The following is a 14,316-nucleotide window of genomic DNA, read 5'->3' on the forward strand; positions in this document are numbered from 1 at the left end:
TGAGCTACTCCTTTAAGTACATGATTTGAAGATGCTTGACTGGCCTACAGCCACTGTGGGCATAAAACCATATGTTTTAGGTCTGATAATGATGTACCCACCCGTACATGTTCACATCATGTATACTTTACATTACTTAAAAGGGATAGTTCACCCAAAAACATACTTTTTTTCCTATCGATTAGTCACCCCACGGAGCCTTGAATTATGGACCGGTAGGCACAAAGGAGACTCTTTGTGTCTCCTACCGGAACCGCTGCCGGTCATCAAATTATTGGTTTAGGAATGAGACAAAAACAAAAACATATCCATGAATTCAAGTCTCCATGGGGTCCATAGGACAAAGTGTTTTAAACTATCCCTTTAAGACAGGGGCCTTCAACGTTTTCAGGCCAAGGACCCCCTAGCTGAGAGAGAGATGAAGCAGGGACCCCCTCTATATTGTATGAAATTATGTTTGAGATAAACTTTTGCTGCTCTTTTTTTCCCCTCTACACCTATAAATCTTTGCTAAAAAATAGCCGATCTACAAGCTCACTACGCCTCGCAGCGCGAGGCGTTGTGAGCTTGTAGATCTGCTATTTTTGGCTTAAGTTCTCCTCCACAAAGGGATGCTAGGGTTCAAGTGGTTAATGTAAAAAAGATTTGGCGGACCCCCTGTAGTAACTCTGGGTCCCGGACCCCCTGTTGAAGACCCCTGCTTTTTTGCAAATTCTTCATTTGCTTTACATTTTGGGAGAAACATTGCCAATTTAGCAAAGAGGTGCCGTCTATTCCTGTATCAAACACCATGTTCAAGTAAAGTCTACAATGCTTATCATTTCATCAAGTTTCAGAAACAACTAAAGACATTGGCTCTCAAATGTTTTCATGTCAAGGACCCCCACATGAATATTCATTTGGCCAAGGATTGGGCCTCTTCCTTACTTCCTTCACATTACCACGTTACCAATGATACAAATGAAGGCTCTGTTCTATTTAGTGTAGCACAGTGGTTCTCAAAGGACACCCATAACTCTGAGAGTGTACAAATGGAAACAAATGGACTGTAATTTGTTTCCATCTGTACACTCAAGAGTTACACACCCGTAAGGGTCCATTTGGAACAGAGCCTTCATTAGCATCATCGTAACACCTGTGAAGGGAAGTGAGGAAGAGGCCCGATTTATTTATATGGCCGCTGATTCCAAAACTCCAGTTTGTGCCTCCTACCTCCAGCGTGGTGGTGTTGTGTTACAGTGAAATTGGTGACCTTTAGAAAACATGCGACCATCTCGTGGACTTCACAAAAACATCACCATGTCCAAATGTAAATAACAACCGTTTGTTTATGAACAGAGAAACTCTGTTCATGAACTAACAGCAGTGATTTACTTTGGATGTTTGACATGTGATGGACACGATGGACACATCTTTTGTCAGGTCACCAATTTCTCCATAACACTGGAGGAGGCAGAATGTTGAGGGTTGGGATTCGGCTTGAAAATAAAACCACAGACGTCTTGGTTCAGCTCTCAGCCGCTAGACCAGTGGCTCTCAAAGTGATGTCTGATATCAGCCATCAGTTACCATGAGTATAAACCCTAGGGTTTATACTAGACCGGTCACAATTATTACGCAATAGCCTAATTGCAATTATTTGAATTTGCAAATATGTTTTGCATAATCGTCATAATCATTACCATGTTAATAATGTTCATATATTTTCAAACATTTTGTGGAAATAGCAGATCTACAAGCTCAAAACGTGTTGCGATGCGACACGTTTTGAGCTTGTAGATTGGCTATTTCCACTCTGCTAATCCCACTATGAATGTATTTGTTGTAATTAAATGATGTATATTATGTGTCATATCTACCTTGTGCAACTTTTGTTTACGAAGCCCTAAAAGCCAAAAATAAATTACATTTGTATTCATAATGTTCCAATGCTCAACGTCAAACACAATTAAATCTTTGATCGCAATCAATCATGTGACAATGAATCGTCAACTTCCATTTTGTAATGGTGACACAGCCCTAGTTTATAATGGCCAGCAGTGGTGGAAGAAAATACTGATTTGTTTTTACTTAAGTAAAAGTATCACTACTGCAATATAGAAATACTCTGTTACAAGTTAAAGTCCAGAATTCAAAATTCACTTGAGTAAAAGTACAAAGGTACAGGTATCAAAATGTACTTGGAAGTACCAAAAATAAAAAGTACTCATTATGTAGAATATCCCGTTTCACAAGTTTTCAAAATATATTAAAATCTTTTAAAAATAGCCGATCTACAAGCTCACAATGCGTCGCATCGCATTGTGAGCTTGTAGATCGGCTAATTTCAAATGGCCAAAATGTATATAGGGCTGAAGTGGTTAATACATTTTTTTCTTAATTATAGTCAAAATCTACAAAGTAACTAAAATAAAGTTTTCAAATAAATGTAGTGAAGTAAAAAGTACAATATTTGGATCCGAGATGTAGTGGAGTAAAAGTATTGAAATTTGGAAATACTCAAGGAAAGTACAAATCCCTTGAAGTTGCACTTAATACAGTACTCAAGTAAATGCACCTAGTTACTTTCCACCACTGCTGGCCAGGTGTGATCCAGGTACGTACCGTGCGGGGTCTCCCGCCGCGTGGTTGAAGATAGCTGGTATTAATAGAGCCGCGTAGGTTGTATGGCACCACGTCCCGAGCACCGTACGCCTTGCATCTCAAACGGAGAACGTTCGTTGGCACCGTTATACGTTTCAGCTCTCAGGGCCTCGTTGCTGCGTCGACTCCATCGAGGTTCCATCTTCAAGCCCCTTGTCCTGAGTTACAGACACTCTATTACCAGCTATCTCCTGATGACTCCATCCATCCTTTGAACCTTCCCTGAAGAACTCATACAGCGAGTCAAACGCTGAGTCATAGCTAGGAGCCATGACTCAGCGTTTTTAACTCACTGTATGAAGTAGATTTAGTCCACTCTGCAGAAGGTCACATGATTAACCTGCAAGACACAGATATATACCAACATTAAATTTAATACATTGTATAATAATAACAATAATAATAGAAAATACAGTTTTTAAGTAGGCTATAGCAGTGGTTCTCAAACTTTTCCGTGCCAAGGACCCCCAAATAGACACTTATTAGCCCGCGGACCCCCATTTGAAAAGATAAGCCAGGGACCCCCATAATAGAAGATTTTTACGGCTCTCTAGCAGTGATTTTCAACCATTTTAATTTCAAGGACCCCCAGTGTGACATGCATAAGGGCTACAGAGTGACCCCCATTTAATGGCATGCATGTCTCTGGGACCCCAATTCATATTGTAAAATCAATGTTAATTTAACTCTGAGAGTGTCCAAATGGAACCAAATGGACCCGTTAGGGTCCATTTGGTTCCATTTGTACACTCTCAGAGTTACAGACCCATAAGGGTCCATTTGGTGCCTAATCTATCATTTAGCTGGGGACCCCCTGGAACTCCCTCAAGGACGCCTGGGGGTCCCCGGACCCCACTTTGAGAACCAATGGGCTATAGTGCAGGGGTGATGCAACTTTGATGGTGTAGAGGGCCACTATATTTCCACACTCACTCCAGAGGGACACATTGCATATTATTGTTGTTGTCGGGCAGACACCTCTTATCTCCATATTTATTTTTACTTTTTTTGTAAATTAAATTCGTCATTCTAGTATGTCACACAAAAGTAGCAAAAATAGCTGATCTACAAGCTCAAAGCGTGTCGCATCGCGACGCGCTTTGAGCTTGTAGATCAGCTATTTTGGAATTGGAATCCTGAAGTTTTTTTTTAATTTAATTTCAAATGGATTTGCTTATAATTAAGTTAACTTCATGAACTTAACCCATTGAGACCTGAAGCCGACTCTACATGTCTCCTAAATCTCAACAGTTTTCTGAAAAACGTATGTTTCTATATCAGTGGTGCTCAATCTTTTTCATGTCAAGGACCCCCAAAATTATATGTTTTTGGCCGCGGACCCCCATCAAAATATTTTGTTCCAGGGACCCTGACAGAGCCGATTCTCAGTTCTATGTAATGTGGGTTTATAAGTTCTATTCATATTGTTAATGTGTTCAACTAATTAATCATTCAATTGAATAGATGATGTATATTCTTCTCCTTATGTGTGCAGGAGCCAGAGACTGCATATTAGGTGGTTTGTTATCGTTACAGCTACAGATGTTTACATAGTTTCCTTATCTCTAAGTCCAGCAGAAGCTTGCTGTCTCTGTATCCTCTGCTCTGCCTGCTAACTTCAAGTACTGAGTACTCATAGAGTACTTCCTAAGCCCTGCCTCCTGCTTAACTGTATCTCCTGTTGCTGTATATAAACCAATGTAAAGTATTTGTACTTCAGAAATGATTCAGGTCAAGCTGTACATTTTTCCTTGCGGCAAGTAAAACGTGAAGGAGATCTCCGTTGTGTCTGTGTCTATCTTATTCCAATGTGTGATCTGAGCCTAAGGTGTTTGTAAAATGATAAAGCAATCTATCATTACAATGGTCCCTCGAGCCTGGATGTCAGAGCTGTTCCAAGAAGAGTAAGAAGGAAGACGCCGCTGGAAAAGTCTGCAGCCAGGACCCGGATCCTGAAAAAATCCTGGAGCGTTGAATTCGCCTCCAGGCCGGTGGTCATCTCGTCTTATCATCTGCTCTTCAAGGAACGGCCGACGGCATTTGAACGCTGATCACACAACTAAGATAGCACGTAAGTGAGACACAAAAGTTGTCTATGTGAATATAGACATAGGCCTAAGCACTGAATAAGCAGTGAAATCTTAGGATATTTTGCTACGTTTTAGAAGCAACAGAGTGATTTATTTCCTGCAAATTGTATACTGTAGTGTGTATGAAATCACAGATATTGACAGACGTGCGTCATCAATATGTGTATCCAAAACGCGATCTGAGTGAGTTATCCGGGTCTAACGATTTTCTCTCCGCGGTCATCACTAGGAGTGAGCCGTGAGCACTTTTCCGGATCATCTTCTAGAATAACCCACGAGGTATCTGTATTCAGTCTAAATCTAGAATAACCCCCATTTCATTCTAAGGGGTGTTCGGTCTAGATTGGATGAGAGTACTCTTGGGTGTTCGATGAGAAATCCGTTGGAACGTGGTGAAACTGAATGTGTTTATATTGTATGTTTGTGCTTAATATTACTAAAAGATCCTCACTACCGTGAGCACCTTTCCGGAGAAATCCGTTGGAACGTGGTGATAGTGTATATTAAGATGTGTTATTAAGGAATGTGTGAAGTGCGATTCAACCAGTATACAGCAGTGTAAATAACGCTCGAAATAAGTATGAATGATAATCACGGTGGTTGAGAGACGAGGTCTGTTTGGGACAGTCGCGTGGACTGGTGATTTCTGTATGAATCTATGAATGAAAATACAGTGTGATGGATGGGATCCCAGCGAATGTGCGTGCCTGGTGAATGACATGAGTATGTGAATGAAATTGAAGTACATAGATACAGTGATTTAGTCAAGATCTGTGTCATTTGTAAGACTTTGTGTGTGTTTGTATTACTCTACATGTCGTGGTGTACCAGGACACGTGATGCATTAAGGCTTGAATGAGCAGACAAAGTGTTGTGACTTTGAATGAATGAGATTTTCAGTGTCTGTGTATGTCCTCACGAGTATAGGAATACAAGTGAATGTGTGTGTGGGCATGTGTGGGCAGAGAGAGAGAGATAGCGACTGCTTGAGAGAAAGCCGTGTGTGTGAAAAGTAACTGAGTACATTTACTCAGATACTGTACTCAAACGTGCTGTGTGTGGGACTGTGTGGGAGTGCGCGCGGGTGTGCAAGATGGATGTGAGAGAGAACGAAAGAGAGTGGGGTGATAAGTCAAAAGGGAGGAGAGGCCCCGCTAGGCACCCGCGAGAGCGAGTATGTTATCGGTGTGGCCATAGCGGCCATTTCATAGCAGATTGTAAATCGAGCACTACGGTTGACGGATGGGAAGAGGAAAGACATAATAACAGAAAGACACGTAAACCTAAGAGCAGAATGGAGAAAGATGATACATGGCAGGACATTGGTTTAATTGGGACAGAAACCCTTATCTATATGTATATTTATATGGTGAGGGCACACATTTGGTATTAATTAGCTACGATGTCTTGGCTCCTTTCCTGTTTACAGTAAGCCTTTTGTCTAAAGCTACAGTTAAATGCCCCTTGTAGATACCCAAAACTTTCCCAGTAGTCAACTAGTGACACACAAGACCGACAAAGTGTTTGCACAGGAAGAGTAAAACTAGTGACGGTGTGGGGAGCATTTCCAATACATTATTTTATTGTCTACATAATAAGTTGTTAAGTAAGCCTTGCCCAGCAACAGTGTGAGGCCCATAGGGGAGGAGCCTATCTCCTGTTTCCTTAGTGTGAGCCAGTTTTGATGTACAAGTACACCCCCCTGGACATGATGTTTTATGATTTCTGTTACAGTAAAATATGAAGTTTTTAGTAAATTATCTAAGCAAAGCGCTTAAGTATTGAGCATTGTAGTAGTTGTCACACACCCAGCAGTCCCAGCAGAACGATGTATTAGGTGCAAGTACCCCAAGCTAGGCATGTGCACTCACAGGTCAAGGGTCATTTTTGTCCAGCAAGTTAGCCCAGGGTTTGTGTGTGGCTTTCAGGATCATGGTGTGAACGATGGCACTGCAGGGCCATCTAAAGCTCCATTATAATGAAAAGTGGCTCACAGACTTTGGGGAGATAGGGAGCATTTTTTTTTGTATTAAAACTATATTCAATATTTTTGTTTTGATTTAAAAATAGTTAAAAGACTTAAGCGAAGATAGCTCTACTTTTGTAAGTGACATTTGTGTCTTAACTAGCAATGGAAATCTTTTTCCAAAAGATGGCAGATCTACAAGCTGTAGAGCAGTTGTTGATTTTAAGAAATACTCAATAATGAAAAGTATCATAAGTATTAGAAGACTTATGTAAAGTTACCCTATGTCAAAACTGACACTTCGTACATGTTTGAGAATCAGTAGTATTCATAGTTTTGGCCCTTTCCCTCTCCACATGTAAGAAACTAGAGTATTTCTACTCAAATTGTGGAGTATATCATGTGAAGACATTCTAATCTCAGCCTGCAAGATGTTATGGGTAGAGCAGTGACTACCTCGTCCCAAGCCCATGGGAACGCTTATATAAAAAAAAAAAAGCAAAGGAAGCGAGTTCAGTTCTCATGGAACTTATCTTTCATTTGTTGTGTCTTGATACTAGTGTGTCAAATTCCTATATTTGAAGTACCCAAGCAGTGTTATAAGGCGATTGTTTTATTTTTTTATTTTTTTATAATTATAGTGTCTTAATGCAGTAATTGAAATATATTGAACCAATCATCTGAGTAATGGTTCAACAGGAGGGATAGTTGAAGATTATGAAGCATATTCACACTATATTCACACTTATATTTTAAAAATTCTGGTAAAAGCCATACACTGTAAAAATGAATTTGAAGACGTTACAAAGGTCAAAAGAACTAGTAAGCTGCCAAGATTTTATCTCTTCCACAGGAACGATGGGACTGCTTATGGTGATGCTGACCAGGTCATCAAGTGTGAACTGAACTCTCCGTGCTAGGAGGGTCCATGCCCGGGTCACGTCAACATGCCAACTGCTGTGAGATGCAGTCCCTGGTCAACATGTCACCTGATGTGAGACGTGTGGTTTGTCCAATCCACACAAAAACATTCGCAAGTTGGTGCAAACATCATCGAACATTACGTAAGAAGGTGAAGAAGGCCGGCTTGTGGGGTGGAGTCTCACATATAGAGTGATATTAGGCCCTAACCGGTGAAGAATCCACTTAGAATAGTGCCCCCCCCTCACCTGATTACACTTAAAAGGACGATGCACCACACTTGTTTTTATTTTTATATTTTCCTATCTATGTTATTGTATATTTTTCTATGTATCTTTTGTCTCTATTATTAAAAGTTAAGCAGGGGAAGGCTAAAGCTAAGATAATTATGATTGTTATGTTGCATATATATATGTCTACATCCTACATTTCCTGTTGCAGTTAACTGGTAGTAAGTAAGTGCCTCGAATCCAAAATAGTGAGTGCGCCTTGGGGGTCAATGCTATTTGCCGTGCAAAACGTATGATCAGTTTTAAGCACATAAATAAGAGCTTTTATGTCACTCTGAAGCGGACTAAGTATGAAGTGTGAGGAGGTTAAATGCATATCATGGAGTGTAAATGTGTTAGTGTGGAATGAGGGCGCATTTAAGACAACCTCCGAAGGGAGGGGCGGGATAACCGACCAAACGGTCATCATCTGGGCTAAGCCACACCCTAACATGCCATCAAACCCTCTCCGAAGCCACATACTAATGATGCCATCAAAACACCGTGACACCACTGGGGATCCAGTGGTCCTGGTGAGAAGTACTTTTCGAACAAGTACCTGTTGTGTTTACATTTCAGATGACATTAATGCTAAGGAGGCCAATAACGCGATGTCCAATCTACGTGCCCTTCAGAAAGCTATGAATGGTAACATCACGATAAGGGGTGGTTTTTCTTGGTTAATGGGAGGGGGTTGGATTCAAGCTCTGTGCAAATTTGAAACAATGGTACTCTGTGCTTTGGTGCTGTTTCGCGTGTTATCGGTCTGTGTGATCCCGTGCATCAGGACCTTAGTGAAACGCATGGTTGCTGACACGTTCGTTCAAACGTATACTGCGGTATCCCAGACTGGGCAAGACTTAAAAGATGACGGGAATGTGTTCTCCCTTCGAAGATGAAAATGACACAGACATTTAAGCTCTGTTAATATTTGAAAATGAATTGTCAGTTCATAATGGTCAAATTAATGATACAAACGGTTGAAGGTTATTAAGTGTTACAACCACTGCTCACAAGAAAGCCACACATTCTGAGAGTGATAATGTCCTTTTTCCTATCCGTGGGTTTTTTCAGCATTATCTACAATCGTTTATATCATTATTGATCAGGATCAATTGACATTCTAATAGTCTCATCATGTGCCCTGATAACAGCTTTGTGCTATGCTCTGTATGACAAAGTGCGAAAAGCGGATAGCTTAAGTACCAAGGCCACTGAAAGCAAAAGAGGCAAGTGATTCCTGTTATGATGTCCATTTTGAAAAAGCGGAAAACAAGAAGAATGTGAAGATTAATAAATTTGATCAACAGGAGGGAAATGACAGAGCCGATTCTCAGTTCTATGTAATGTGGGTTTATAAGTTCTATTCATATTGTTAATGTGTTCAACTAATTAATCATTCAATTGAATAGATGATGTATATTCTTCTCCTTATGTGTGCAGGAGCCAGAGACTGCATATTAGGTGGTTTGTTATCGTTACAGCTACAGATGTTTACATAGTTTCCTTATCTCTAAGTCCAGCAGAAGCTTGCTGTCTCTGTATCCTCTGCTCTGCCTGCTAACTTCAAGTACTGAGTACTCATAGAGTACTTCCTAAGCCCTGCCTCCTGCTTAACTGTATCTCCTGTCTCATGTTGCTGTATATAAACCAATGTAAAGTATTTGTACTTCAGAAATGATTCAGGTCAAGCTGTACATTTTTCCTTGCGGCAAGTAAAACGTGAAGGAGATCTCCGTTGTGTCTGTGTCTATCTTATTCCAATGTGTGATCTGAGCCTAAGGTGTTTGTAAAATGATAAAGCAATCTATCAGACCCCCAGAAGCAAAGATTTGAGTTAAAAATGTTCGCTTCTGATCTACAAGCTCGTAGCGCGGCACTCGGTGCCGCGCTATGAGCTTGTATATCTGCTATTTTTGAATAGCCCAAAGTGTAAAATAATGCTTTTTAGCTAAAATCAAAAAATTACACAGTTCCAGGTATTAATGGGTTAAATACAAATACATTGGATATAAAGTCATTGAACTAATAATATAGACTAAAGTAATTAAAGCGGGTCATGATTGCATGTTTGGAATTGGAACAGCTGAAATCAATAATATATCACCATTAACCTGCGGGCCGCATTAAGTTAAGGTGAGGGCCGCGTGTGGCCCCCGGGCCGCCAGTTGCCCATGTATGCTATAGTGTTAACCCTTTAAGACCGGCAACGCGTCAGTGTAAACACTTTAACCATTATCTTATACTTTGGCTATTCAAAAATTTCTGAATTTCTTTTACTCAAATTTTTGCTTCTGGGGGGGTCCCTGGAACAAATATACATATCATTTTGGGTGGTCCTTGTCCTTGACATGAAAAAGTTTGATTATAGCAACATAAGTTTTTTTTCAAAAAACGTATGATTTAGAACATTGGTTCTCAAAGTGGGGTCCGGGGACCCCCAGGGGTACTTGAGGGGGTTCCAGGGGGTCCCCAGCTAAATGATGGACAGGGACCAAATGGACCCTTATGGGTCTGTGACTCTGAGAGTGTACAAATGGAACCAAATGGACCCGTTAGGGTCCATTTGGTTCCATTTGTACACTCTCAGAGTTAAATCAATTCACATTGATTTTACAATATGAATTGGGGTCCCAGAGACATACATGCCATTAAATGGGGGTCTGTAGCCCTAATGCATGTCAAACTGGGGGTCTTTGAAATTAAAATGGTTGAAAATCACTGCTAGAGCCGTAAAAATCTACTATTATGGGGGTCCCTGGCTTATCTTTTCAAATGGGGGTCGGCGGGCTAATAAATGTCTATTTGGGGTTTCCTCCCGATAGAGACGATATTTCATCTTAGCCTTAGATCAAGACTCAGATTTCTTATCGATTTTGATATCGATATTTAGTTTAGATTACTTATTATCCTGCCTGAGCAGGGACGTGCACAGATAGACTCTGGGTGGTGCTAGAGCACCTGCCCTTTGCCCTCTTGACCAGAAGTGCCCTTTTGAAAAAAAGGGCACTTCAGTTTACAGCAGGGGTCTTCAACAGGGGGTCCGGGACCCCTAGGGGGTCCTCAGAGTTACTACAGGGGGTCCGCCAAATCTTTATGTGATATGATTTTTCTTTTTACCATAACCACTCGAAACCTAGCATCCCTTTTCTGAGGAGAACTTTAGCCAAAAATAGCAGATCTACAAGCCCACAACGCCTCGCGCGAGGCGTTGTGGGCTTGTAGATCGGCTATTTTTGGCAAAGAGGTATAGGTGTAGAGGGAAAAAAGAGCAGACCAAGTAAACAAAAAAATATAATTTACTTGAGCACCTGCCCCTCAAAATGTCTGTGCACGCCACTGTGCCTGAGTGTTATTTATTTTATGTTACAATTTAGCTCAGTTTAATCTCTATCCTTAGGCTTTTACATTTGTTTTGTTCTAGATATTTCATGAAAAGTATGAAATGTGAAAAGTGCTGTACAAATAAAATGACATTATTATTATCATTATCCTATCTTTGACATTCTTAACACTCTCCAAAAATGGTGTTTGGAGTTAGTTCCATGTTAAAGTCTCAAACATCTTGATAAATGTATGTTACTCTAAATATAACGTGTTTATCCCAAAGCCACAGATGTTATCCCACCATACAGACCCTTTATGTTCAGTAATATTCCGCATTATTCAATAAATAAATGTTTCAATCTGGTCTGTCTGAACATCACTGTATATTATATATCATTCAATGGGTGTAAGTGGCGCTGTTGCAGGTGAACACCGGTATTACACCCCATGTAATCCAGGAAATACAATGACGTTCGTCCACAGAGGGGATTAAAACACTTCTTTATTAATCTATACTGAACATTAACTGAACTCTAACACCCCGTATGTACGGATAACATCTGTGGCTTTAAGATAATCACTTTATATTTACAATGCATACATAAGTATAGACGCACGAGCCTTAAACACAGAACCACAAACTATTTGGTAAAGTGGCGCTGTTGCAGCAGGTATTAAATGTCCATGTAAATGTGGAACTAGAACGGCGTTCAGACACACACGGGACTAAAACGCGTCTTTATTAAACTCTACGTAATATTACGGAACACAACAGACCCGTATGGATGGGTAACATCCGTGTCTTTGTGTTTAAACACTTTATATGTTGGATTGGGTTCATTTATGGGGATTTATGATCCGTTTAAAACTACCAACAAACATCAGACTCGATCACCATAAATAATACAATCCCTGACGGGCCGTCTTGATCCAAGGCTAAAGTAGATTTATAAACACACATGAACATATGGCAGGGTTAGATCTACAAACCCCCACACAGTGAGTGTTTAAACTTTAGATATAAATCAAACATTACCTTCAGCAGAGCGGCGCGACGTGGTGCAATCTAAAATGTTTGAAAGCAGACTTAGTGCGCCTGCGTCCATTTTTAAATCTGTATTCACATCCGGTTTAAAGCCCCGCCTACTGGATCCGGTGCGTTGAACACGTTCAACCGAACGTCACATGGACAAACCATTTCCGTTTTCTGACCGGATCTTCATCCTGCAGAGTGAATAGATCCCCACAGACTGCTTTTTACTCATCAACACTAAATCATCTTCACCTGTGCAGAGCAGCGGTGTAAAGTAACTATGTACTCAAGTACTGTACTTAAGTACAATTTTGAGTTATTTGTACTTTACTTGAGTATTTCCAATACTTTTACTTCTACTCCACTACACCTCAGAGGCAAATATTGTACTTTAACTTCACTACAATTACTTGAAAACTTTAGTTACTTTATAGATTTTTAATATTATTACAAAACATACATTAACCACTACAGTCCTATGTATACTTAGGCTATTTGAAATCTACAAGCTCACAAAGGTTGTGAGCTTGTAGATCTGCTGTTTTTTTTTCTTTTCAAAGCATTTTTACACATTTGGATTCCAAATGTAAAAGTACTCATTTTTCAGAATATCCCATTTCACACGTTTCCAAATTTTGGAAACGTGTGAAATGGGATATTCTGAAAAATGAGTACTTTTACTTTCAAGGTTTAACTTTATTAATGTCCCAAAAGGGCAAATAGGTTTACAGCAAGAGTTAGCAAAACATATTACATACATTAAACATATCTCTCACTGTCACTGCGTGCGCATGCGCCCTGTTCCCTCATTGCAAGCAGAGGGAATCCTTTTATTTTTACTTTCAGCACTTAAGTATATTTCAATGTGAATACTTTTGTACTTTGCATATGTGAATCGTGTATATTTAATGAGAACATTTACATATTTGAATAAATTGTCTATTTAAAACCAGTATGTTTTTTAAAAAATCGATTCAATTTAAAATACAGCATCACAATCATTTTAACCACTTTATCCATATTTTATACTTTGGCTATTCAAAAATATCAGATCTACGAGCTCACAGCGCGTCACTTCGAGGCGGCGCAGCGAGCTTGTACATCTGATATTTTTAAAAATGTTTTGAAACATCTTGAAAATGTTTGGAACATTTTGAATGATGTTGAATTTCTTAACATAACTTTTCTCTTCTGGGGGTCCCTAGCACTAAATATTTTTCAGATGGGGGTCCCTGGGCCAGGGGGTCCCTAGGGGTCCGTGGTCGTTCTTGGTGTGGAGGGACAGCCCTCTACACTTATTTACATTTCACATCACATTTGTCATTGTGTAAAATGATATAAAACACAGCATGAGCACTTGTTAGTGTCAGGTTACTTTTGGTCAAAGCGGGGTTCGAACTGGAGACCTTGGGATCCATACTCCCCCTTTTGAAAATATTCGGATACATAATTGCTTGCAGCAGGATTTTACATGAAGCTGAGTTAGAATTGCATACATTCCTTTGCTTTTTCTCAAAATTACTCTCCTTTTCCATTCTTTCTTCCTTTTTTATCCTTCCCCCCTTCTCTCCCCCCCCACGACTGAATGTTCCCCAACTTTAGCTCAGTCGGAAGAGCTCTTGACTACAGACCACAAGGTCATGGAACCGAATCCCAGCACAGGAACCCGGTCGACCAGCTTGACCAACAGTACTCAGTTTAGCCTGACTGGATGACCAACTGATCAATTCAAATGACAAACGAGCAAGACCAGCCTGACCAGTTTGTCCAGCCTGGAAGACCAGCTTAAACCAGCAACCATCATCATAAGCTGCTTTCTTTCCTCCTTTTTTTGCAGGCTATGGTGCTGACTAAAGTACTGACTAAGGTTCTGCTGAGTAGGGTGCCGAGTATGGTACTGTTGTTAACAGGATTCTGCTGTTAAAAGTAAGTTCAGTTAAAAGCCCTTTTATCATCCTTGTTTTAAAATGTCTGTTGTGTTTTTGTGTGTTTTTGTTTTAAATGCGTTTCTGGAACAACCAAAAACAACTGTTAAGTTGATCAGCCAGCAGAGGGCAGTCTTTCCCT

This window comes from Gymnoscopelus microlampas (genome assembly GCF_963454915.1).
Source record: "Gymnoscopelus microlampas genome assembly, chromosome: 5".
Lineage (NCBI taxonomy): Eukaryota > Metazoa > Chordata > Actinopteri > Myctophiformes > Myctophidae > Gymnoscopelus > Gymnoscopelus microlampas.